Below are 24677 nucleotides of genomic sequence, written 5' to 3' on the forward strand. Positions count from 1 at the left end.
GATTCTATTTGGTACCAGGATCAAACTAGGTCAGCCACATGCAAGGCAAGACACTCTCCCACTCTACTCTCTCCAGGCCAGATCTGAAGGAAACAGTCTAAAAGGAAACAGTCATGAGGAAGCTGAGAGAAGAAACTGAGCATAAAATGTGGGGAACTCTGTATCTTCATCATAGTGTTTCAGTAACTCTAAATCTACCTAGTTTCTGAACAATCCAAAGGGAAGCTGAAGCCTAAAGGAACAAGAGCAAAGGTGCGAAGTTTGCTGATGGAGCCTCATGGTGAAGGAGTGCACACATGGTGGCTGTGGCCTGGGCTGCAGATAGCTGGGTACCGAAGGGGGTGCCGAGATCTCTCAGCCATCATAAGCAGTGTTGATGTTCTCTTGGAATGTTCTCTCCTGTCATTTGGTAGTGATATGTCTGACATTTCCCGAAAGCCACTCTTGCTGCAGTGAGCTGACCAAGTTCTTCCTCCTACACACACACAGGCTACAAAACTGCCTCTGGATAAAACTGGGACTCTAGACCTTTTTGTCCAACATCTTAGCGCGGTTGTGGTGCTGGTTGCTGCCCTCCGAGCTTCACAATGCCTTCCAAAGACGACAAGAAAAAGATAGATGCCGGAAAGTCGGCCAAGAAAGACAAAGACCCCATGAACAAATCTGGGGGCAAGGCGAAAAAGAAGATGTGGTCCAAAGGCAAAGTTTGGGACAAGCTCAATAACCTCGTCTTGTTTGACAAAGCCACCTACGACAAGCTCTGCAAGGAAGTCCCCAACTAGAAGCTTATCACCCCTGCTGTTGTGTCTGAGAGGCTGAAGATTCAGGGGTCCTTGGCCAGAGCTGCCTTTCAGGAGCTTCTTAGTAAAGGACTTATTTAAGCTGGTTTCAAAGCACAGAGCTCAAGTAATTTACACCAGAAACACCAAGGGTGGGGACGCCCCAGCTGCAGGAGAAGATGCGTGAGCAGATCCCAACTGTACGTTTTGAAAAATAAAAACTTTATTAAGTGAAAAAAATAAAACTGGGACCCTAGAGTCTTTGACGGCACTCCTCAAGCCTAAGCAAGTTGGGCAATATTTTCACTCAAAGCCCTGAGAGTTTTCATAAGTAAAAACCAACTAGCAAGTGAAAATGCTTTGACTTCTGAAATGTTCCTAGGTTAACTTGGGGCTCTTGATAAGCAGGATCTTCAGCTGTGTTTACTGTAGCCAAAAAGTGGAACTCAATAGAATGATGAGGTGATAATGTCCCCCAAAGAAGTGAAAATGGGTTCTAGAATGGGGATTGGGCATGTCGCCTCTCCCTTTATACAAAGCACACACCTCTATCAAGAGACTTGCATCTCCTGATACAGAGAAAGACACACAGCACATAAACAGATATGCAGCATCTTGGGTGTCAATATTTCCCCAGCAGGGAAAGTAAGAAAAACTGTCTAATATGGTTTCTGGGAAGGAGATTCAAAAAAACAGGGCTGAGAAACTCTGATTTACATATTTACGCCAGTGGAAACGATACCAACTGACCTCCAATTTCACTCTCTATCTCCACATCCAGGTTTACTTTTTTTCCTAGCACTTACTGCTGTTTAACGTGAGTTTGGGAGAAAAGAGTACTTTGGGCTATCCCCAGCTGTGTTCAGGGTTTACCTCTGGTTCTGAGCTCATGTGTCAGTCCTGGTGCTGCTTAGAGGACCATATATAGAGTGGAGGAGCAAACTGGGGTTTGGCCACATGAAGGCAGGTACCTTAACCCCTGCACTGTCTCTCCAGCCCCTTCACATCATTTTTACTAGAGGGTTTACTGTTGTTTATGCTGGGTCTCTCATCTAGAATCTATCTAGGCCAACAAGAGCAGAGGCCTTGCTCACTGAAGTTTCCCAAGCACTTAGAATAGGACAGCTGCATGCCCAGTGAGTGTAAGGAAACTGTCATAGACATTATATGCTCTCAAAGGTTCCTCTGCCACAAAGTTCAGTGATTCTGAGATGTCCTTCATAGCATTGTTAAGACACAAAACATTACTTTGTGTACCCATCCCAAAAGGCCATTCCTTGCATTCCAACAACTTGTTCTGAGAAGGTGGTGACACTGATGACCCTGTCCCCAGGATCCACTGTGTTTGAAGAAGGTTTCAGTGTCTTTGCTCAAACAATTCCATGTCAGAAATATCAATGTAACAGAACTTCAAGCTGCATCAGGTGGTGATGAAAATATTGTACTTTCCTTTTTTTGTTTGTTTTTGGTTCTGGCCCACACACAGCTGTGCTCAGAGCTTACTCCTGGTTCCGTACTCAAAGAACAGTCCTGGGGAGCTCAGGGGACCATAAAGGGTGACGAGGATTGAACCTGTGTAACAAGGTAAGTGCCTGACCCACTGAATGATCGCTCTGACCACCCAAGATTGCAGACTTTCTAAAGGTCTAGCTAGCTATGGACTTCTATTACTCCCATTCAGTTTGCAGTAGTCAAGAGGAAGGGAGCAAAGCATGGGAGAGAAGAGCTGAATTGACTGCAGAGGGCAATGGGCATAGAGACACGGCATTCACAACTTGCGACAAACACTGAGATCATTCCTGGAGCAAACTGTGGCTCTGGATTTCAAAGTCCAAGTTTGAGTTTTGGATCCTTTCTAATGAGTGACCGTGGGTGAGTTATTGAACCATTCAGTCTTGTTTCCTCACCTGTAAACTGGGATAATAATAGGCAAAGTCATTTGTGTGTTTCTTTTAGAACTGCAATAATGCCTTACACACTGCTGGAATTCAGCAAATTATTATATTATGGCTCTAATCTACCTTTTGATTTACTCCCTCATTTCATTTCTTTATTGGTTTGATTTTGTTTTCAGGCCATTTCTGGTGACACTTGGGGCTCAGTCCTGGCTCTGCATTTAGGGATTACTCCAGGCAGGCTCTGGGGCCTTAAGGAGTACTGGAGATGAAACCTGGAGAGGCAAATGCAGGGCAAGGGCCCTACCTGCTGTACTATTGGTCTATCCCTGAGTTTATTCTTTTTTTTTTTAATTAGAAGAAACTTTTATTTATGTTTTAGGAAAGACTTTATTGAAGTGAAGGGGAAGGTACACCAGTAAGTTCCCAGATTACAGGAGAGGTCTCCTAAATGAGGAATCCTTGGGGAAAAAAATCTTTTAATCTAAGAAATGTGTAGCCAAGAGCATAGTAGGTAGGTATAAAAACTACTAGAGCCTTGGAAAGGAACATCCTTTGTTCCCTAAGGAATGAACAGTCATGCCTGAAACTGCCAGTGAAGGGACAGTATCAGTCCTGTGTCTACTACTGACCCTGCTGAGTACCAAGTAAAGATGAGTGTGCCAACTTGTTTTAGGAATAAACGGTCATGGGTGACACATAAACCAGAGGGCACAAAGCATGCAATTGACCTTCACAGAGATGAAGGAAGTTGCTATGGACCACAGAGCAGAACAGGAAGTCATCTGGAGCTTCCTTTTGTTTATTTCCAGGGACCCCACTTCTGTCCCTCATCTCCTTTGCTACAGAAACCAGAGTTGGAGGCAGTATCTCATCAGCCCTCATTCTTTAGGAATCTCACCATTTTCAGGGTAGTGTGAGAAAGGCTATGGAGAGAAGAAAGCCTGGCTGAGGAGACTTTACAAGGTTACTCAAGGTTCCCTGGGCTGAGCAATGAAAATGCAGATACCAGTACAGCATCCCTTGGGGTCTGTCAGAGAGGGTCAAATGAAATAATGAAACTGACTATGTTGAATGGATGAATGGTACATAGTTGAAGCACAGTAAACTGTGTTATTAATTATTATTACTATAACCACCCACTCTTTCTCTATTAAAACCCACCAATATATACATTAGCTATTTAAAGGCAAAATCTTGTTCAAAAGCAAAATGGCTAGTTAGTCCAAGGTAAGAACAAACTTACTAGTTGTCCACACAAATGTGGTCTTCCCACCCTCCATGATAACAGAACTGCAGTTGGGCCTCACTAGTGGCTGCATGGTCCAGCATCCCTGCAGCCATGCAATTAACTTGTCATAGTAAAACAGGAGGGGAAGAGAAACGTGACACTAAAAGACTGGGGCTGTCATCCTGTGTGTCCTTCCATGTTCTTTACTCACCCCCAATAAATACAAATCAAAGGATCACTCACAGGGAAGAACAGGTTCTTTCCTATCATCCAAAAAACCCAATATAACCCCTGAAAAGTAGACTCAGGAGAGCAGAGAAATCAGAGGACAGAAACTAAGCCCTGAACCACTGCCTATCCACCCACCCAGGATCCTTGCGTAAAAGAGAAACTTCTCAGATTTTTCCGTCTTTGTCATCTCAAGCCTGTTTGTTACCATGCCTTCATGTCTTTTTGTAATCTTAGGTCACTGTCATAAAATGAGAGGCAACCCAAACAACAGGAGTTAGAAGGATAGGCAGGAAGAAATATTCTTCTAATTGCTCTCAAAGCCTTGTAGTCACAGCCTGAAAACTGGCCTCCATACGTTTTTTCAACTCTCATTAAGAAAGATGCTATGGAAGGGGGGCCTAAGAGACAGGTCAAAGGGCCAGAGCACCTATCTGATATGTCTGATATGTGGAGGTCGTGGTTTTTAACCCTGGCACTACAAGGTCACCCAGACAGGGGACCCTGGAGGACCACAGCATCACTGGGCCTGAGCAGCACCTAGCCAAATCTGCTGGGACTGTTCCCCAGAGTCCTGGAACATTTTTTTTTTGGTTTTTGTTTTTTTGGGTCACACCCGGCAATGCACAGGGTTTACTCCTGGCTCTGCACTCAGGAATTACCCATGGAGGTGCTCAGGGGACCATATGGGATGCTGGGAATCAAATCTGGGTCGGCGGCGTGCAAGGCAAATGCCCTACCTGCTGTGCTTTTGCTCCAGCCCCCAGTCTTGGAACATTCTTTGGAAGACCCTTGCACCCAGCATCACCAACCCCAGAAAAAAAGATGCTAAATGTTCCTTGAGTATGTAGAAAGTATCTGATTGAAAGTAAAGCACAGAATGAATTCAAAACCTGGACATTCTTCAAGGGCTCAAAAGTCTTTATTCTAACTGCCCTTCTCTATCCTAACTGCCTTTGCCGTCCCCCTCACAAATTTATGGCAAGCTTCCAACCATTGACCAGACGTCCTCCCCTCTGTTTTCTCTAGCCTTGGATATTAATCTCATACTTTTATTTTATATCCCACAAATGAATGCAGTCATTCTATCTCTTCGCCTCTCCTTCTGCTTCATTTCATTCCAGGTCCATCCACTTGTAAGCAATTTTCAAGACTTCATTTTTTCTAAAGGCTGTGTAGTATTCCATTCTATTCCACTATGTAGATGTACCATAGATTCTTTATCCAGTCTTCTGTTCTCAGGCACTTGGGTTGTTTCCAGATTCTGGCTATTGTGAATAGTGCTGCAATGAACATAGAAGAGCAGATGGCATTTCTGCTGTGTGTTTTTGGGACCCCAAAGCACATTCACAGAAGTAGTCTCACTAGATCAAAGAGGAGCTCAATTTCTAGGTTTTTGAGAAATGTTTTCTCAAAAAGCTGGACCAGTCAGCATTCCCACCAACATTGAATGAGAGCAGTTAGGATAGAGAGGGTACCAACATGACAGTAACAGTTGGAAATGATTACTTTGAACAGGAACTGAGTGCTGAAAATAGGTAAAGGGATAAACCTGAAAACATTTCAGTATCTGTATCGCAAACCATAATGCGCAAAAGGAAAGAGAGGAAAAAAGAGTGAGAGAGACAGAGAAACAGAGAAAAAGACAGAGAGAAGTAACATACCTGCCATAGAGGCAGAGGGGTTGGCAGTAGGGAAACTGGGGACACTAGTGAAGGGATGGGTGTTGGAACATTATATGACTGAAATCCAATCATGAACAATTTTGTAACTGTGTCTTACTGTGATTCAATTTTAAAAAATTATCAAGAGTTTTTATTTCAGGAAAAATAAGAGATGAAAATAGAATAATAAATCTGTTTTTAGGATCAATCTAATTGGGTGTAGATGATGATGACCTCATGGCAGAGGTTATATGTCTGCATACAATTAAGGGTGTGGATAACTGCCCTGTACGATAAATGTAAGAGTTGGTGCAGAATGAAGACAAAGAGAAGAAATAGCGGGGAACCTTGACATTTAAAGGCCCAAATCTAGTGAGAAAAACCAGAAAAACTGGACTAACCATTGTGGAATACTCTCTGAAGTACTTTTCCAACACATACTAATAAAAGCACAATAAAATCATAGGTATCCAGTACTCAACAGGGGCCTTCCACTGGGCTAGCGTCTGCCACTTACTGAACCGTCAGAATAGCCCTATGCAATAGATAATCATGTTCCTCAGTTTCTTCTAAATTGTCACAGAAGTCATGCCAGGCCAGCAGTGATGCAGGGTGAGGAGGACCTCAGGGCTACAGGCGGCAGTGATGAGGGCTGCTCAGGAGATTCTGTAATTCTCAGCTAATTGGGCAGCTGGTTCAATGTCAGGGCCCAAGTATGGGAAACCGCCTGAGTCCTGCGGTGCTGGGAGGTTGACCAGGCAGTCCTGGCTGTGCCTGCAGGTCCCAGGAACCACCTCTGACAGTGCTGGGAGGGGGTGCTCCAGGGCGACACCCAGCGATACATGGGGGGTGGTGCAGTGCTGGGAACTGAACTGAGGCCTGCCACACTCAAGGCAGGCACCTTAACCCTTGGATTATCTCTCCAGCCCTTGCTGTGGCTTTCACTAGAGCATTCATGTTTCAGTGTGACTTTTACAAAATGTCAGTTCTCCGCCTTGAAGAAGTCCTTAGCCACTCTTGCTCCTCAACCTGGACACCAGGATGAACCAAGTCACAAGTCCATCCACCAGCAGCCTGAAGCAGAGCCTCCTCACTAAACCCAGCCGCCATTGGCCACAAACTCAGGGAAGATGATAGGAGTGGGCGAAGCTGAGATGCTGAGTTCTAGTAGAGTTGGTTATGCTGCACTATTGTGGCAGGAGCTGACTGAGCCAGCACCTTTTTCATAAATTAAAAAAAAATGCCAAGTACAGATCTATGTACTTCGGAGTGTCTCACACGCTTTGATTTCTCCCGTGAATTTCATTATTGGCATAAGCTGTCCATGAAGCTACTGGCAGGTTAGAATACTGAGACCAGGTTCGGAGACCCTTAAGAAAAACAGTTGGATGATGAAATATTTACAGAAACATCTCCCAATAAGATATAAATGTGGAAGAAAAAAAGTATTCTTCACAGTCAAAATACTATACAAAATACTGTCTTTCAGAATCTCTTAGCTGGTGAGATATTATCTTCAGGCTCAGGGTCCAGATGAACTACCCAAGTCATTTTCCTGTCCTCCTATCAAATATGTTTTAAGTTATTGCTTTCAAGACCATTCTCTCCACTCTTCTACCTCCACTTATCTCCTCCTTTATGGCAATATTCATAAAGAAAATCTATAGGTCTCCAGAGTTTAGAAACTCTGGATAAGGACCAAACCTTATTTTTAATGATTGAGATTATTGAATATCCTCGTTTTCATCCTTCTCCAAAATAACAAGCACCAAGCTGTGGTTGCATCAGTCAAATTACTTCTATCGAAATTTTGATTTCAATACACAAAATAGCCCTTTTCAGTTTCCACAAAGATCAAACTCTATCTGAAGAGATCCAGAGGCAAATCAGGATTTCCCAGATCGCTAACAAAACTTTGAAAGGTGGAAATAGGGTCCTTGAGCAATCTAAAATCAAACAGAGCAGAGTGTAAACTATTGCCATAATAAAGCTGCGCAACATTTTACACCATTATTTGGGACTGGAACCACAATAAATTTGTATGGTGACTGGCTGACACAAGTCTGTGTGCCAGACTCCCTAACACCCCATCCCATCGTCTGCCCCTCTCCTCTGCTCTCTCCACATGGCCTCCTGGGCACTCCCAGTGCAGCAGACGCGCTGTCTCAGCAATTGTTACCCTTGCTGGTCCTTCTGCCTGGACCAATCTTCCCCAGGCTTCAAAATAGCTCGTTCCCCAAAGTCACTCTGTTCCCTTGTGAGATGCCCCACCCCCACCCCCTCCAAGAAGCTGTCCCAGACTGCCCTATCTTGAACAGACCTCTCCACCGCCATCTCCTGACGCACTTCATTTTTCCTCACAGCATTATTACCGTCTGAAATGACCTTGTGCATCTGTGTTTTGTCTACTTCTCCCTTGGGCATGGACTGGATTTGCACTACTTTATCCCCAGCTCTGAGACAGTGCCTGCAGAGATGGCATTCACCATTTCCTAAAAATATAAATTGGGAGTTTTAGCTGCTGCTACATGAAAATCAAAGCATTTAATTACTTGTTAAATCAGATTATTTGTTAGACAAGAATCCTTTGAAACACAGATTCCATGGAGAAGGCTATATGAAAGAAGATAACTAAGTGGGTCCTCAGTAATAAAATAATAATAATAATAATAATAATAATAATAATAAAGCTGGAAAGACCAGAAAGACAACTCAATGGGCTGGAGCACAGGTTCTGCAATGAGGAGGTCCCGCACCCCAATCCCTGAGCACTGTGTCAGGAGTAGACCCTACACACCACTGAGGGGACCTAAAAACCAAAAAAAAATGTTTAATGAAGCTGGGAGGGTTTTTTTTAAATTTTTTTTATTTTTATTAGTGAGACATCATGAGGTACAGTTGTAGACTTACAAATTTTTGTGCTTGGGTTTCAATCGATCTGGCTGCGACATCTGTCACCCCCCATTGATCTCCAGGGTTTCAATCATACAATGATCAAATACCCATCCCTCCACCAGTGCCCACTTTCCACCACCACGGATCCCAGTATCCCTCTCACCCCCCACCCCCCCCCCATCCCACCCTGCCTCTGTGGCAGGGCATTCCCCCTTGTTCTCGCTCTCTTATTGGGTGTTGTGGTCTTCAAAAGAGGCAATGGGTGACAATCATGCTTGGTCTATAGTCTACTTTCAGCATGCTTCTCCCATGGGAGGTTTTTTTTTAAGAACAATGATTTATAAAACTCTAAGATAATTGCATTTTAGGCATATACTGTCTTAACACCAATCCCATCACTTCCTGTCAACTTCCTTCTACCAGTGTTCCCAGATTCCTGTCCCACCCCAACCCCAGCCTCATCCCCTCTTGTCAACTTGACAGGCACATTACAAAGTTTCAGTGATCACAGTTTATATGTCATGTTTTCAGTATTGTTGAATCAGTGTTTTGGATCTATGGCTACACCACACTACCATGTCACCAGTATTACTGAAGTCCTAATGTTTGTTCATCCATTACTTCCCATTCTTATCTGGAAGATTTTTTTAAAAATCAACGGTTGATAAGTCACATTATCTTGGACTTAAGTGTCTTCAGTCACAGAAGCCTGGTTGCAGTGGGTCCCCAGCCCCAATTTAAAGGGAAATACCGAGATAATATATTCTATAGGACTAAAAACTATCCCAATCATTATCAAATATCATTTAGGAATGACATTAAAGTATAAACTAACTCTGGATATTTTCTACAAGCAATGAGCAAATCCAACAGTGCTGCTTGAATTTCCAGAGCAAACCCAGGGCTTTTCTGAGAAGATTCCAGCACTGGAGTGTGTGATGTTCCGATGACTATTCACACAGAGATGCCCAACCACTTAAAGAGGACAACATGGCATTTTTTTTTACTGCCATGTGCTTAGATTTCTTTATAAAAACCCTACAGATTCTTTGGAATGATTCACAATAAACCTTTCTAACGATACACATAAAACCAAGTCCTGCTTCTCACCGTTCAGCACAACATGAAAAAAATCATGTTTTCTGTTTATATAGTTTTGTAAACTTCTCCAGAGTCTTACAAACATCTTTTCTCCAAAATAGAAAATTTTATTTATCAAATATGGAAGTCATTTTTCTAATCACATGACCTAATGTCTCAAATATTGAAATTTGGATAAACAATACTAAATTAAGGCTGGTGTATTTTGAAACTTCAAGAATTTGCGTGTGGAATGTTTTAACAGCTCATGGATTCCTAAGACCACTCAGTATGACTTATACAAACACAAGCCCAAACTCTGCCCATGGAAATCGAATTTCATCAAGTATCTCGAATGAAACTGCTTCACACAAAACTGACAGGAGCAAGCAGTGCAGGCCTGCCTGCCAGTCCAGTGGTCAGGCCCAGCAGGCTCGGGCATCAAAACAAGGGCCTCCCACATGCCAGGCATGTACTCTACCACTTGAGTTCTCTCTCCCCCAAGCCTCAGCAAATGCCTTTTATTCATTTTATTTATTTACTTATTTATTTGCTTTTTGGGTCACACCCGGTGATGCACAGGGGTTGCTCCTGGCTCATGCACTCAGGAATTACTCCTGGCAGTGCTTGGGGGACCATATGGGATGCTGGGAATAGAACCCGGGTAAGCCGAGTGCAAGGCAAACGCCCAGTCCCCTGTGCTATCTATTGCTCTAGCCCCTCAAACACCTTTTAAAGTAAAGCCAGGGCTACCCAATTTTCCAACTGCCATGAACTTGGTCACTTCATTTTGTCCTGAAGGCATTTGAGTTTGAGCCCCTTGGATCACAGGTTTCCCAGTTTAGACATTTCTGCTCTAACTACAGAGCGTCACATCTCCAGGCATTCTCCACATCAATCTCATCTCCAATTTTGCCTAGGAAGAGGAAAAATACCTATTTGAAAAGATATTTTTAGTCCTGCGTGCACAACATGATTCACAAGAGCCAAATCGTGGAAACAACATAATTGTCCACCAAAGCTAATTGGATAAAGAATCCAGAGCATACTGTTCTGCTATTTTACAAAATCCAGATGAAATTGAGTTTCTGATGAGAATAATAGAATGTGAGGTGATTATACCGAATGAAATGAGGAAAAGAAAAACAATGGATGGTTTCACATGTCGGATATAAATAACTGAAGCATATCAATTGGTATAAAACAAAACTAATTTCTAAACTCAGTGAAAACTATGGTGGATTAGCAAAGGGAATGGGGCAAGCTAAGAGATGGGGTAGAGGGTCCTCTTGGTGGCACGATGTCACAGGAACTTTGTGACTATGCTGAATCCTATACACATGTAGAAGTGAAAAGCTACATCCTGCAATTCTATGGCACTGTATAGCAGTGAACACTTGCTTCTAATGAAACTAAAAACTCCATCTATAAAATGGAACTCCCCAAAGGTCATAACCCTTTGAAAGTCTGAGGCCCTTTAAAATCTCCATCAGCTTCAGAGTGCAATTATTTCATTAGTGTAAACCAATGGCTGCCAACCCTGACAACAGATTAGAATCAACTTCGAGTGTTTAAACACAGATGCTCAGAACCAGACCACCCAGGTCAAGTTCATGATCGGCTCTGTGAACTGAGCATCATTTTTTTTTCCCCTCCAGATTCACCCAAATGATTCTGATGGCAACACATTGTTGAAACAGCTGACTTGAACTCTGACATGTAGGGTGTGACTTATAAATAAGTAAGACTGCTCTGCATAAGTCTCAGAGCATTCTTACAATTTTACATTATGCATTAGACACTAAGATGCTACCTTTTTTCTGGGTTTCGGTGAAATATTATTTCTTCACTCTAATATCTGGAGTGCAGTATACATAGCCCTCAATATCTCCTGATCAAATGTTCTGCCTGATGTTTGCACATTTTAATTGCAAGTATTCTGGAGGTTCTTGAAAGTGCTGAAGTGAATCCAGCAACATAAAAGGAGTTTCCACCCCAGGCAGAGTTATGAGACACTTGGTCTGAAGCCTTCTCTGCCGACCATTTGGCCGAGCTGGTGCCAAACTCCAGATGTCTAGTTTCAAAAATAGAAATACAGACGAATACAGACGAAGTACTGGCAAAGATCTATAGTCTCAACTAGAGATTACTTGGGATCTTTGAAACACCTGTGACACTTGCTGAGTGGTGAAGAGGAATGTGAGTCCACAGTCCTTCAGCCTGTCAGGTATCTCGAGAAAGTGAGATTAGGCAGGAGAAGAAAGAAGCCTCAAAAAGTTCATCTGGAATCATGGCAGTAAAAGCTTTTAAGTAACATGCACTGGGCTTGAGTTTGCAAGGACATTTTAAAACTCTCGTCTCCTTCATTTGGTATTTGATACCTGAAAAAAATATGCACATAATTTAAGCATCTTTATGATTATTACTATAGTGTTCAGTTGACTTCGCAGGAAATTACAAGACTATCTCTACAGATTCGTTCGCTTCTGTCATTACTTATATAATTAAGCTATGTATTGAGAATCAGACAGCTAAATTGGCATTCAAGAGACTTTCACTGAATGAGTGAAGTAAAAAAAAAGGGGGGGGGGAAGTACTTCAATTTTAAGACCAGATGCGCTCCTGCACCAGCTGTTTAATTTGGCGATGGACTAATATGACTAAAGTGTACTTGTCTCTCTCCGTCACCCGGGAATGCTGGTCCAGAAGCCTCTAAAAAGGCTTCAAGAGAAACCTTTTTTAATTCATAGTGTCACTGGGCCAAACAAATGTTTGAAATGATATGCAAGAACTAACAATTTTAAGTTTGAAATTCTAAAGTAAAAGGAGACATTTGTGATTGTGTATAGTGTGACTCTCTTGCTCCCCCAGCCCCAATAAATAATAAACATCACCGAGGCAGATACTGTATCGCACCTGCCACTTTGCCACCGTTCAAACTGCCAAACTGCTGTTGTCACTGATGTGACGATGATGACAGGATGTTCATGGATCTCCTGGCCCAGCAGAAGGCAGGTGTCAAAGTATCTCTCTGAGCATCTAACTTGCTCCCACAGGAAATCTTAGCTGTTTGTACCTCAGACATTAAGGTCTACAAAAGCCTTCCAATAAAAAGCAAAAATGGGCTCTATGCAGGTGAAAGCAGCAAGTACTAAGGCATGTGGAGACACATAAAAGAAAAAGCTCCCCCTGGGTGCCTGAATGTGTTACTGGCTCTGTGCTGGAGGGGAGGGGAGCTGGGCCAGCTTTCCTCCTGTGTCAAACAGGAATTCAGACTGTGCTCCTCCTAAACCATGCATACAATCTGAGCAGCCAGTGACCATTTCTCGGTACTTCCGCTTCAGTGTTGAGACTATTTCACACATGTAAGATGGTCAGACGTGGCTAAATCTGAAAAGGTAGTGGAATGAGGGTTCAAAATCCAGTTCTATCTAGCTTCATTTTGCCAGCTTCTCCCCACCCCAGATCCCCTACCCCCACCCAGAAAACAGGTGGAAGGAGGCAAGACCCACTGTTGTCCTTCCACTGTTTAAATCTAGAATAATCTAGGCAACCAAACAATGTAGCAAGGTAATAAATGATTCCGCTAAGATCAAGAATATACCCCTGGAAAAGGACTAACCCGCTATAAAAATAAAGACCTGGATTTCACTTTCAAATCTCCTATTAAAAAGTCTTCAGGGACCCGAGAGACAAAACAGCAGGCAGAATGCTTGCCATGCAAACAGCTAACCTGGGTTCAATCCCCAGCACTGCCCAGTCCCCTGAACTGTAACTAGGAGGGTTCCCTGAGCACAGAGCCAGGAATAAGCCCTGAGCACAGCTGGGTGTGGCCCCATTCCCCCAAAGAAAAGGAAAAAAATACCTAAATTAAAAGTATTCACAATCTCTTAATATGAACTAACCTAGCCTAATCGCATAACTGGTATTTGAGTGTATGCCATAAACATGTATGTGTAATTCCTCATAAATACAGAACCCCAGAGAGGATTAGCTTCAAAGATTATTTTTCACAGCTCTCAGTTACCTTTGTAACATTTTATAGCTCAAAACACCTCTCAGTTTTCTTTTCATTGAGTTTCCATCTTGAGGAAGAGGCTGGGCAGCTGGCAAGGCCCCCTCCTCTAGAAAGGTCGGTGAGCCTGAGCTCCGATGAAGCCCAGTGGGGCCAGGCAAAAGGGTGTGCCAGTGCGCCAATGATGATGATGCTCGGAAGAAGCAGGAAAGGCCTTCTGGTCTAAGGCATGGAGCACTGGGTTTTTATCTGACTAAAATAAACTAACTAGGTCTTCTTTCAGTAGTAAAAGTATCTTAACTAATACGGCAGCGCATTTCTAGTTAATTGGTAAACTGTACCTTCAGGCACACAGAAATGACTCCTAAATTGGTACTTAAGTAGGTTTTTCCTTTGGGTTTTTTGGGGTTTTTTTTTGTTTGTTTGTTTGTTTTGCTTTTTGGGTCACACCCAGGGGTTACTCCTGTCTCTGCACTCAGGAATTATTCCTGGCGGTGCTCAGGGGACCATATTGGATTCTGCGAATAGAACCCAGGTCAGCCGCATGCAAGGCAAATGCCCTACCCGCTGTGCTATCACTCCAGCCCCCCGAGTATTTAAGTATGGGCCCAAGTTTTCTCAGGGGATGGCTCATAGTTTTAGACCTTTATGAAAAATAAAATGAACACAACATAAGGACAAAATGCTTACAAAAACAATTATTTAGATTAAGAAATGAAAACAAAATAGAATATTTTTCCCTTTGAATGACATTACCAAAACATTAATGACATTATTAATAAATTCGAAGTCCAGAACAACCCACGCTGGGAGTAATTTACCTGATACTGTTATATTTCCTTTGATCTCTTAAATTATTCCTCTTGTAAAAATTGACATTACTTTTTATAAGGTGCTTAAAGTAAGTCAGCTTTTCTTCAGGGGAGATCAGTATATATTAAGTTACTTATGTACCTTGAATAGAGCACAAGATTGTTGGGCCACTGCCGGCAATGCTAAGCAGTTCGTGCGAGAGTCTGAGGATAAGGGGCTTACTGGGGACCACCAGAGTCAAACCCCAGGAGTGAACCCAGGGTACATCCCAGATTTTATTTTTTTAATGTTTGTTAATTCAGAAAAGTTACTTTTAATCTCACAGCTCTTCGGTAGCAATATATAAATTTTTAGGATTGTTAAGATTTTTGTAGAAACATCTCTACTACTCTCCCTTCACATCTGAGCCAGAATAACTCAGGGAGTTTTCTTGTGTAATGATTGTTGTATTAATGACTCTTGTCAAGCAGTTAGTTGTTATTTATTTCCATTGTCATATTCCTTTTTGCAAGAGCCCCAGATGAGCTGGCTCTTGGCCAACAATCCTGAGAAGTGATTTCTACACCGGGATAGCTCAGAATAAGGTAAAACTGACTCTGAATGACTGTGAATGTGCCACCAAACTCAAACTAAACGCATCCCTAATTCAACTTTCTCTTAGCTATATCTCAAAAAATAGTCTCAAAGCCAATGTCTAAAGAGAAATCTCACAGAGGGGAATTCAGAGTAGACAAGGACAATGTTAACTGCTGTTAAAATCTTACGTTTCACATTTATATGTTCTGACTCTATGAAACGTTGCTGTACACACTACGAGGGCTCCTCAGGGGCTTGAGAAGGGGTGGGTGAGCCCAAGCAAGGTACTCAAAAATGGTAGAATCTGTATTGGACAAGTGAGGGGCCCTGAGGCTTGAGATTCATTAGCTTTACAATAAATCTTCCTCTGCGCTCCCTATTATAATTTATTCCAGTCTGTACAGGTCTCCAAATAAACATCAATTCCTTGGGGTCCGGAAGTACTACTTGATGAACTAGCATATAGGAAATACCCAACAGTTTGTGGTGGCCCTCACAGCTCTAGAGTGATCTAGATACAGGAAACATGCAGGATGTATGTATGACATAAATGTCTGTATTTTGCATGAACACATGTAAATATGAGAGTAAACATGTGTCTCTGTGTGTACACCTATATGCATACTATATATACTATATATACATTCATATATTCTTTGTATGTGTATTAGATATATGCACGGTCACGGTCACGGTCCTCCCGTTGTTCATCAATTTGCTCGAGTGGACCCAGTAACGTGTCCATCATGAGACTTGTTGTTACTGTGTTTGGCATATCGAGTACGTCATGGGTAGCTTGCCAGGCTCTGCCGTGCGGGCGAGATACTCTCGGTAGCTCGCCAGGTTCTCCGAGAGGGGCAGAGGAATCAAACTCGGGTCGACCATGTTGGCTGCGTGCAAGGCAAATGCCCTACCACTGTGCCATCGCTCCAGCCCATGTATTAGGTATTAGATTTATATTTATGAATGGATTTTATATAATATACATCAATCATATACATAATACCAAAGAAACATTTTTTTTTTTTTGCTTTTTGGGTCACACCTGCCGATGCACAGGGGTTACTCCTGGCTCTGCACTCAGGAATCACCCCTGGCGGTGCTCAGGGGACTAAATGGGATGCTGGGAATCAAACCCGGGTTGGCTGCGTGCAAGGCAAATGCCCTATGCGCTGTGCTATTGCTCCAGCCTCAAAACTGTGTTTTTTTTTTCTTTTTGGGTCACACCCAGCGATGCTCAGAGATTACTCCCAGCTCTGCACTCAGGAATTACTCCAGGCAGTGCTTGGGGAACCATACTGAATGCTAGGGATTGAACCCAGGTTGGCCACCCACATGCAAGGCAAACGCCCTACCCTCTGTATTATCACTCAAACTGGGAAGTCTTTCTATGTTAATAACATAGATTCAGATCTTGTCCCTTTAGGAAATTGATGTCAGGAGAAAGTATCATTACAGACAGGCAGACAACGAATAAAGCGCCCTTTAGAAGACCAGTGGTAAGTCAGGCAGGGGTTACTTTGGCCACCAGGAGACCCATAATGCCCCCTGGTGCTGGACAGAGACCATAGTCAGGGACCCAGGAAGAGTCACTTTGATTCCTGCCAAAGTGAAGAGTTACTGGGAAGACTTCATCCTTACAGAGGATGTCTTGTCAATACGGATTCTGCACACAACTGACCTTTCAAAAACTGGGAAAAAATTATTGCAACATTCTGGTCTAAGGGGAAAGTATCATTTTTTTTTTCTAAATTGATTTGGCATACTAAATGAAAGGCATTTAAAAATTAAATAAGTAATAAATGTGATTTCTAGTTTCCAATGTTCAGAGTTTTGAGAGGGAATATTTACTACCCTACACTTTACCAGGTCATCATAGAACACATCTATTACCATGCTGTAAAACAAAGTGTCTTATCTGCAATCCAACAAGTATTTCTTCAATAGTCTTCAGAATAAGTCTGCACTGTCACAACCTGAAGGCGAAGGACAAAATTGGGGGTGAGAGAAGTAAAAGGAAATGATGGTCCTTGCCATAAAAACAAAAGCTGGGGAAAGGGAGGAGTTTTCAAGGCTTCAGCAGTATTGTGTCCTGTCTCAGGCCTCAGCCTTAAACGCCAACTCTAGCTTCCAAACAGTCCTCAAGGAAAGCCCCTCTCCACTGGGGATGCAATTGCCCACTTTAAGGCCTTTTCACCACCTTCAACAGGCTGAAGGGATTTTCAGAAAATGGCCTCTAGTCTGCATTTTTTAGCACTGCCAGGACGGGAAGGCTCTCTAGAAAGGATATACTCAGAGGGACATTAGCACTGCAGCACTGTCCTCCCATTGTTCATCGATTTGCTCAAGTGGGCACCAGTCACGTCTCCATTGTGAGACTTGTTACTGTTACTGGCATATGAAATATGCCACAGGGAGCTTGCCAGGCCTTGCTGTGCAGTCGGGATACTCTCCGTAGCTTGCTGGGTTCTCCGAGAGGGACGGAGGACTCAAACCCAGGTCAGCCATGTGCAAGGCAAGAGCCCTACTTGCTGGGCTGAAACGATAGCACAGTGGGACATTGCTTTCCAAAAAAATATGGAAGGCTGTAGGCAAGCGTATTACATCTGACCCCTTTGGCTATACACCAGAAACCAGCTCCAAGAGAGGAAAACAAACAGAATATCATGAGACCTGTGAGCCAGGCTGTTCCATCACAGTGTTTTGTGAAGGGTGGCCTGAGTGCTTACAGGTGCAGGCAAATGAAGGTAGTGTTGACAGGTGTGTGCATGAGACTCTGAGAAGTTTGAGATTTCGGGTCCCCCACCTCATGTGCTGTGGCCGGGCATGCGCCGGTGTGGCAGGACACGTGCACAGGCATGTACAGAGAGCCTCTCCAGGCTCTGCACCGAGGGCTTCCTGTGAACCGTGAGAAGGAGTCATGCACGATCATGTTGCCAAGCCAGAGGGGGCAGGCGGAGAGCAAGGAGGGCAGCGACAAGCCTTGCACTCACTCATTCATTCTTTGGTCATTCCTGCTTCCCACAGGAAACAAGCCAGTGGGAAGGTCCCCACAGCCCCCCAGGTTAAGTACCTCTTTTTTAGGCCTGGGATTTTCCAAATACCTACAGGCCACAAGAAAATGGCGATGTTGGAAATGGCTGGCCCTGACACCATTTTCTCATTCCATAGTCGCAATGGTCTTCGCCAGCATCTCAAGTACCTCTGGCCACACAGAAGAGAAAGTGGATAGACCAGAGAATTTCCTGAGGCCTACCCTCTACCCCCTTTTCAGAAAAGAAATCACTCGACAGGCCCCCGGAAATCCACCTTCCTGAAGTGAATAAAAAGAAAGTGACCCCAAATTGCAGCAAGCTGCAACTAGCAGCCCCTTGGATCATTCTAGCATCTGTGGTTAGAGGCAGTATCACCCTCTTTGGGGAGCACCAGGCTAAATGTGGCAACCCCAGTTCCGGATTTTGACAGCTGGACATGGTCTCGTGTTCCCCATTCTCAATCTTACCAAGAAGACCCTGATGATTTTTCTTAGGTAACATGCCCCATACATTATCATTATCAGTAGGCAGATACAAGCAGCAATCTGTTAACTTCTAATGAAGAAACAGAAGGATTCCAAATATACTTGCCTAGTAAACGCACAAAAAGCCAGAAATTGGATGATGTGCATAATTTAATATGTAGATGAACACTTGACACATATTAAGGCATTTAACTCTCATGAGTCACCCCTTGAGACAGGTGCTGCTATTATCCTCCTTGCTTAGAGGAGAAAACTGAGGCAGCAGAGCCTAAGCCATTTATTCGCTGTCACAGAGTTGATGAGTGACAGGTATATGTGCAAACTCGAGCAAGGTGGGTGGACTGTGCTGCCTTTCAAATGAGCCACATCTCAAGAGTTCAGAGGTACTTTCTAAAAGCGTGTCTGGAGGGCAAGTAGGGAAAGTTCCTACTGGACAGTTTAATGTAGGCTCCAGCTCTGCATAGCTACCATTCAAATTCCAGCTCACACTTACCAATCATGCAGACTTAGACAAGTTATTTAACCTCTCTGTGCCTGAGCTTACTCACCTCTAAAGTCATAAAAGTAATAAAAGTCTTCTATATATTGTTCAGCCCATCTACTCAGGGGGCTAGAGAGAGAGAGAGTAGAGCGGGTAGGGTGCATGCCTTGCACATGGCTGACCTGAATTCAACCCATGACACTCCATGTTATCCCCTAGGCACTGCCAGGAATGACCCCTGAGCACAGAGCCAGGAGTAAGCCCTGAGCACCACAAGAAGCCTGCCAAAATCCAACAAACCACGCCCCTCCAGAAAACCCCAAGCTATCTGAGTATATACTATGGTGCTGAAATATCTAAGAAGGTAATGCAAATATTTACTAAACAATTGTTAGCACCAAATTCTACATTATTAGTTGTATCTTTATAATTTTTTCTGGGAGTCCTTGATCTTTCTTAATTAGATGGTTTCTGAATCTACCCTGTGAAATGAAGGTATGCAGATTTATTACCTGGGTTTTGGAGATGAGGAAACCAACAAGTAGAGACTTATGACAAAAACTTTCCGATGTTCAGGGTTAAGAATCACTGAGAGTTCAAAGAGTTCAAAGCTGAACACATACTTTGCATGCAGGAGGCCTGAGTTCCATCTCTGGCATCACACAGTGCCCTGAATACCAGGAGAGAAGCCCCTGAGCACCATCAGCTGTGACCCCAAAGTAAAAAAGAAAACAAGAATCACAAAATGACAATTACTGAAATGACAGCAAGAAAAGCTCTTTCCCTCCTAGACTCTCTCCAGTCCAACATTTGGGGACAGTTGTAAATGACCCACTACTTTAGCTCCTTCCCCAGAACAATCCCACTGACGCCGCTCTTTCAGCTCGAGAGGGGCAGCCTTCCTCGGGACTTCACACTCTGTTCCCTTAGCCTGGACCTTGCGCCCATTTCCCCGCGTATCTATACAACTAACTCCTTCTTTCAGTCGAGGTCTTGGCGTGCTGTTTGGCAGCTCAGTAAGGCTTATCCTAAACCAAGAAATTACAAATTCCAACACTTCCTCCTCCCAGTCCACTTCAGTGTGCTCTAGTCTAGCCATAGCACCAAGGACCTTCCAATGAACACTGTTAGGCTTTTAGTTACTGTTTCTCTCCTACCACTAAGATAAAAACACCCGCTGTGGGTGGGGAGAGACTGGCCTAGGGGTTGAGTGTATGCCCCAAGTTCAATGCGTGGCATCACTGTAGCATTGTAGCACTGTCCTCCTGTTGTTCATCGATTTGCTCAAGCGGGCCTAGTAACATCTCACAAAATATTGGGAGACTTGTTACTGTGTTTAACATATCTAATACACAGGTAGCTTGCCAGGCTTTGCTGTGCGGGCGAGATACTCTTGGTAGCTTGCCGGGCTCTCCGAGAGGGACGGAGAAATCGAACCCAGGTCGGCCGGGCCAGCCCCGTGCAAGGAAAATGCCCTACTGCTGTGCTATCGCTACAGCCCCAATACCAAAAGTAGCGAGTGGTCGCAAGTTCAACCTACAGTCAACCTGCAGCAAAACAGTACCACAGTATGAGGACCAAATACCCACTCTCTGAAAATAAAGTGTGTGTGTGTGTGTGTGTGTGTGTGTGTGTGTGTACCAACTCAGGTCAGCATGTGCAAGAAAGTGTAGATATAATGTGTGTGCTAACCTTTGTGGAATATATATATATATATATTTTATGTATATATTGTTTGTATATTGTTATGTATATGTATATATTGTTATGTATATATTGTTTTCTTCCTAAACACCAAGAATTGGGCCTGACACAAAATAGGGACTGGGTATGTATTAATACACAAGCAACTTACAAATGCAGAGGGACTTCTACAAATGCATCAAAAGCCCATAGTCCCTGGCTTACCAAGGTTCTCCTTACAAATTGCTGTCCTAAAAACCATCTGGAGATGCTGCTGGTTCTGGGGAGGGCAGAATGCGCTGCTGTCTCCCGACTGCAGAGCACGGAGTCAGCTCCAGGAAGCGTGCTGACAGATTTTCAGCTTCCCAGATGCAAAAGGGTAACCGAATAGATTTATGGGGATGCGGCCCCACAGTGAGAGAAGGAGGATCAGTAATCGAATCTGGCTAAGAGCGCGGTTGCCTGGCTCTAGGATGCTGGGGCAGAGCAAGCATTTCCTGAGTCTGTGACATGACCTTCAGGGCTAAATTTAGTGCGCTGGGTGTTTTTGATTCCTCAGGACCAATTTAACTTCACCTGTCAAAGACAGGAGATGTACATGTCAAGGATGTTTCTATGAGCCCAACTCAGAGTAAGAAGCAAATAATTGTCGATCCATTTCCCCATCTCCAGGAAACAGCCTATGAGAATGAAGAGTGAGGTGGATGGAGCAGATCTCACACACAGTTGGAGGGATGTGGGATTCTGAAGCAGTTTAAGTCAAGGATGGCATTGGTACAAGCAGGCTGGGTGGGCTTATCTGAGGTGTACACACAGAGACCTTCTGCTGATACTAGGCCAGCCAAGAACCAAGGAAGAGGGAAAGATAATACAAAGGTTAAGACATTTGCCTAACATGGGCCTACAGTAGAGACTGGCTCAATTCTGGCCCTGCATATGGATCCTGAGCACAGAGTCAGATGTGGCCCCTCAGCACATGGGGTAATCACCCCCCCCAACTGGAGGGGCAGTGGGGGAGAGAGGAGAAATGCAAGGAAGAAACACAGGTATAGCAGTTTGCTAAGAGGGAGATAAAACAGGACAGTGAATATCTCGCTCCTCAAATTCTTGTTCCAACAGAAGCTAAGTGCACAAGAAAACAGGGCGCCACATCTGAACTGAACCATTCAGCTGCAATGAGAATAAGGCCCAGCCTACTAGGTTTTGAAGATTAAAGAACTAGAAAAATCTATCAAGCAAGAATCACATCCTATTCCTAGAAACTTTCACTTTACTATTTATGAATTTTGACTAGTGTTAATAATCCAGAAAGGTCTCAAGATGTAACTGCCACTAAACATCTAATACTCTTATGATTGCCAAATAATAAGCTCCTTAAAAAATCTGCGGCCGCGCGACATCTTTTTTTTTTTAGACGTTTGTCTCATTTTATTCTTTTTTTTTCCCTTTATTTTATTTTATTTTTTTTTTTACAGTTGTAGATTTACAATTTTTTGTGCTTTGGTTTCAATTATACAATGATCAGATACCCATCCCTCCACCAGTGCCCATTTTCCACCACCATGGATAATATCCCTCCCACCCCCATCCCCCCATCCCCCCTGTCTCTGTGGCAGGGCAATCCCCTGTGTTCTCTCTCTCCTTTTGGGTGTTGTGGTCCGCAAAAGAGGCATTGAGTGGCAAACATGTTCAGTCCATAGTCTACTTTCGACATGCATCTCCCCTCCTGGGAGGATCCTCCAAACATCCTTTATTTGGTGCTCCCTTCTCTATCTGAACTGCCCTTTCCTCTAGGATACCCGGCTGGCCTCTAAGTTATGGAGTAATCCTCCTGGTGCTGATCTCAGCTATTCTTGGGTATTAATCTCATACTTTGTTACTTTATATCCCCCAGATGAATGCAATCTTTCTATGTCTATCCCTCTCTTTCTGACTCATTTCGCTTAGCATGATACTTTCCATATTGTACCACTTGTATGTAAATTTCATGACTTCATCTTTTCTAACAGCTACATAGTACTCCATTGTGTAGATGTACCAAAGTTTCTTTAACCAGTCATCTGTTCGTGGGCATTCAGGTTTCTTCCAGTTTCTGGCTATTGTAAAGAGTGCTGCAATGAACGCGACATCTTATTATGACATCTTATTCCTACTTTGGACAAACTGGCAGGCTACCGAATATAGCCTGCCCACACGGCAGAGTCTGGCAAACTCCCCGTGGCGTACCCAATATGCCAAATACCAGTAACAATGATGGGTCTCATTCTCCTAAAGAGCCTTGAATATAATCTCAGGGCTAGGATGAAGGAGACATTACTGGGCGTGCTCGAGGCAATCGACGAATAACAGGATGATTTGTGATTTGTGATTTTGTGATAAAAAATTAAGGCAAATTATTATATATCTCTTCGTAGCCTTTCATTCATCTGTTTACTGTGAGCACTCCCTAATAAGGAACAGAATCAATCATTAAATATATCATTGGTATCCAAAATAGACTGAAATACAAATAACCAATACCACAGAACAAGGCAGGAATATAATTTTGACTACTTTGCTACATAGATATATGTGGTTTGATTTTTTTGTCTGTGCTTTTTCCAGGAGAGAAGGCTTTGGGGGCCATACCCGGACAGAACTCAGGCTTACACCCGGTTCTGTGCCCAGGGTTCACTCCTGGCAGGCTCAGGGAAAACCCTTTGGGGGGTCAAGGATTGAACCCAAGTCAGCCACATGCAAGAAAAGTGCTCTAGTAGCTGTACTATCACTCTAGCCCTTACGTTGATAAATTTACACGTTTCTTCATCCTTAGCATTCTTGATGCTGCTTACTAATTTGGTTGATTTCATTCTTCTTGAAATCATTTTTTTTTTTTACTTCTTTCTACATATGAGGCTACTTTAAAAGGGCCCTCTTCAAGTCACCTTTAAATTGAATTCTCTACCCTGGGATTTCAAGTGTTTGTTCATTTTAACACTTTTCATAAAGTTTTCCAATTTCAGACTAGTGTCAAAATACACTCATTGTCAGCTTTGCCATAGAGTTGTCTAAGTCATATCTATCCTCAGAAACTCTATTTTTCTAAATTTTTCATGAAGATAAATACTAGCTAGACCTTTGAAGAGACCAGTACTCAACAGCTGAGTTTTAGGAAATGTAGGAAATCTTAACCCTATTTTATTTATTTATTTTTTGGCTTTTTGGGTCACACCCGGTGATGCACAGGGGTTACTCCTGGCTCTGCACTCAGGAATTACCCCTGGCAATGCTCAGGGGACCATATGGGATGCTGGGAATGGAAGCCTGGTCGGCCATGTGCAAGGCAAATGCCCTACCCGCTGTGCTATTGCTCCAGCCCCTTAACCCTATTTTAAAAGGTTTGCTGGGTCAGAGGTTAGTACAGGAATTAAGGCCTTACTTCTGTGTTGGTAATAACCCTAGTCATAATCCCCCCAAACCACATATTCCCTGAGCACCTCGGAAGGGCAAGGAGCCAGAGTCAGACCCTGAGCACAGTGATTCCCCCAACACTTGCCCTCCAATAACAGATCTGGACATATTAAAGATAATTTATGCAAACTTAAAAGTAACTTTTATGAGTTGCCATGCAATAAGTTTTAAATCATTCAATCGATTACAAACTAAAGGATGTCTTTAGCGCATTTTAATTTTTAATGCGTAATTTATCTAAACACAATTTAATAAACAGTTACATTTACTTTTAACCAGCTAGTCCAAGGAGGCAGGGAATGTGGTAAAATTATTACTCACTTTAATTAGTTTGTTCTGAAATAACTGTTAAAGAGAGTGGGATATA

General features: G+C 43.2%; 1 protein-coding gene and 1 pseudogene across 2 annotated transcripts in view; one reads left to right on the forward strand and one right to left on the reverse strand.

The window, feature by feature from the left end:
- The window catches only part of JAZF1 (JAZF zinc finger 1), a 368843-nt gene that overhangs the window by 341859 nt on the left and 2307 nt on the right, over positions 1-24677 (reverse strand). The window lies entirely within an intron of this gene.
- Positions 558-966, forward strand: LOC130027760 (40S ribosomal protein S25-like; annotated as a pseudogene).

Source organism: Sorex fumeus, unplaced genomic scaffold (assembly GCF_029834395.1).
Source record: "Sorex fumeus unplaced genomic scaffold, SorFum_2.1 ptg000037l, whole genome shotgun sequence".
Classification (NCBI taxonomy): domain Eukaryota; kingdom Metazoa; phylum Chordata; class Mammalia; order Eulipotyphla; family Soricidae; genus Sorex; species Sorex fumeus.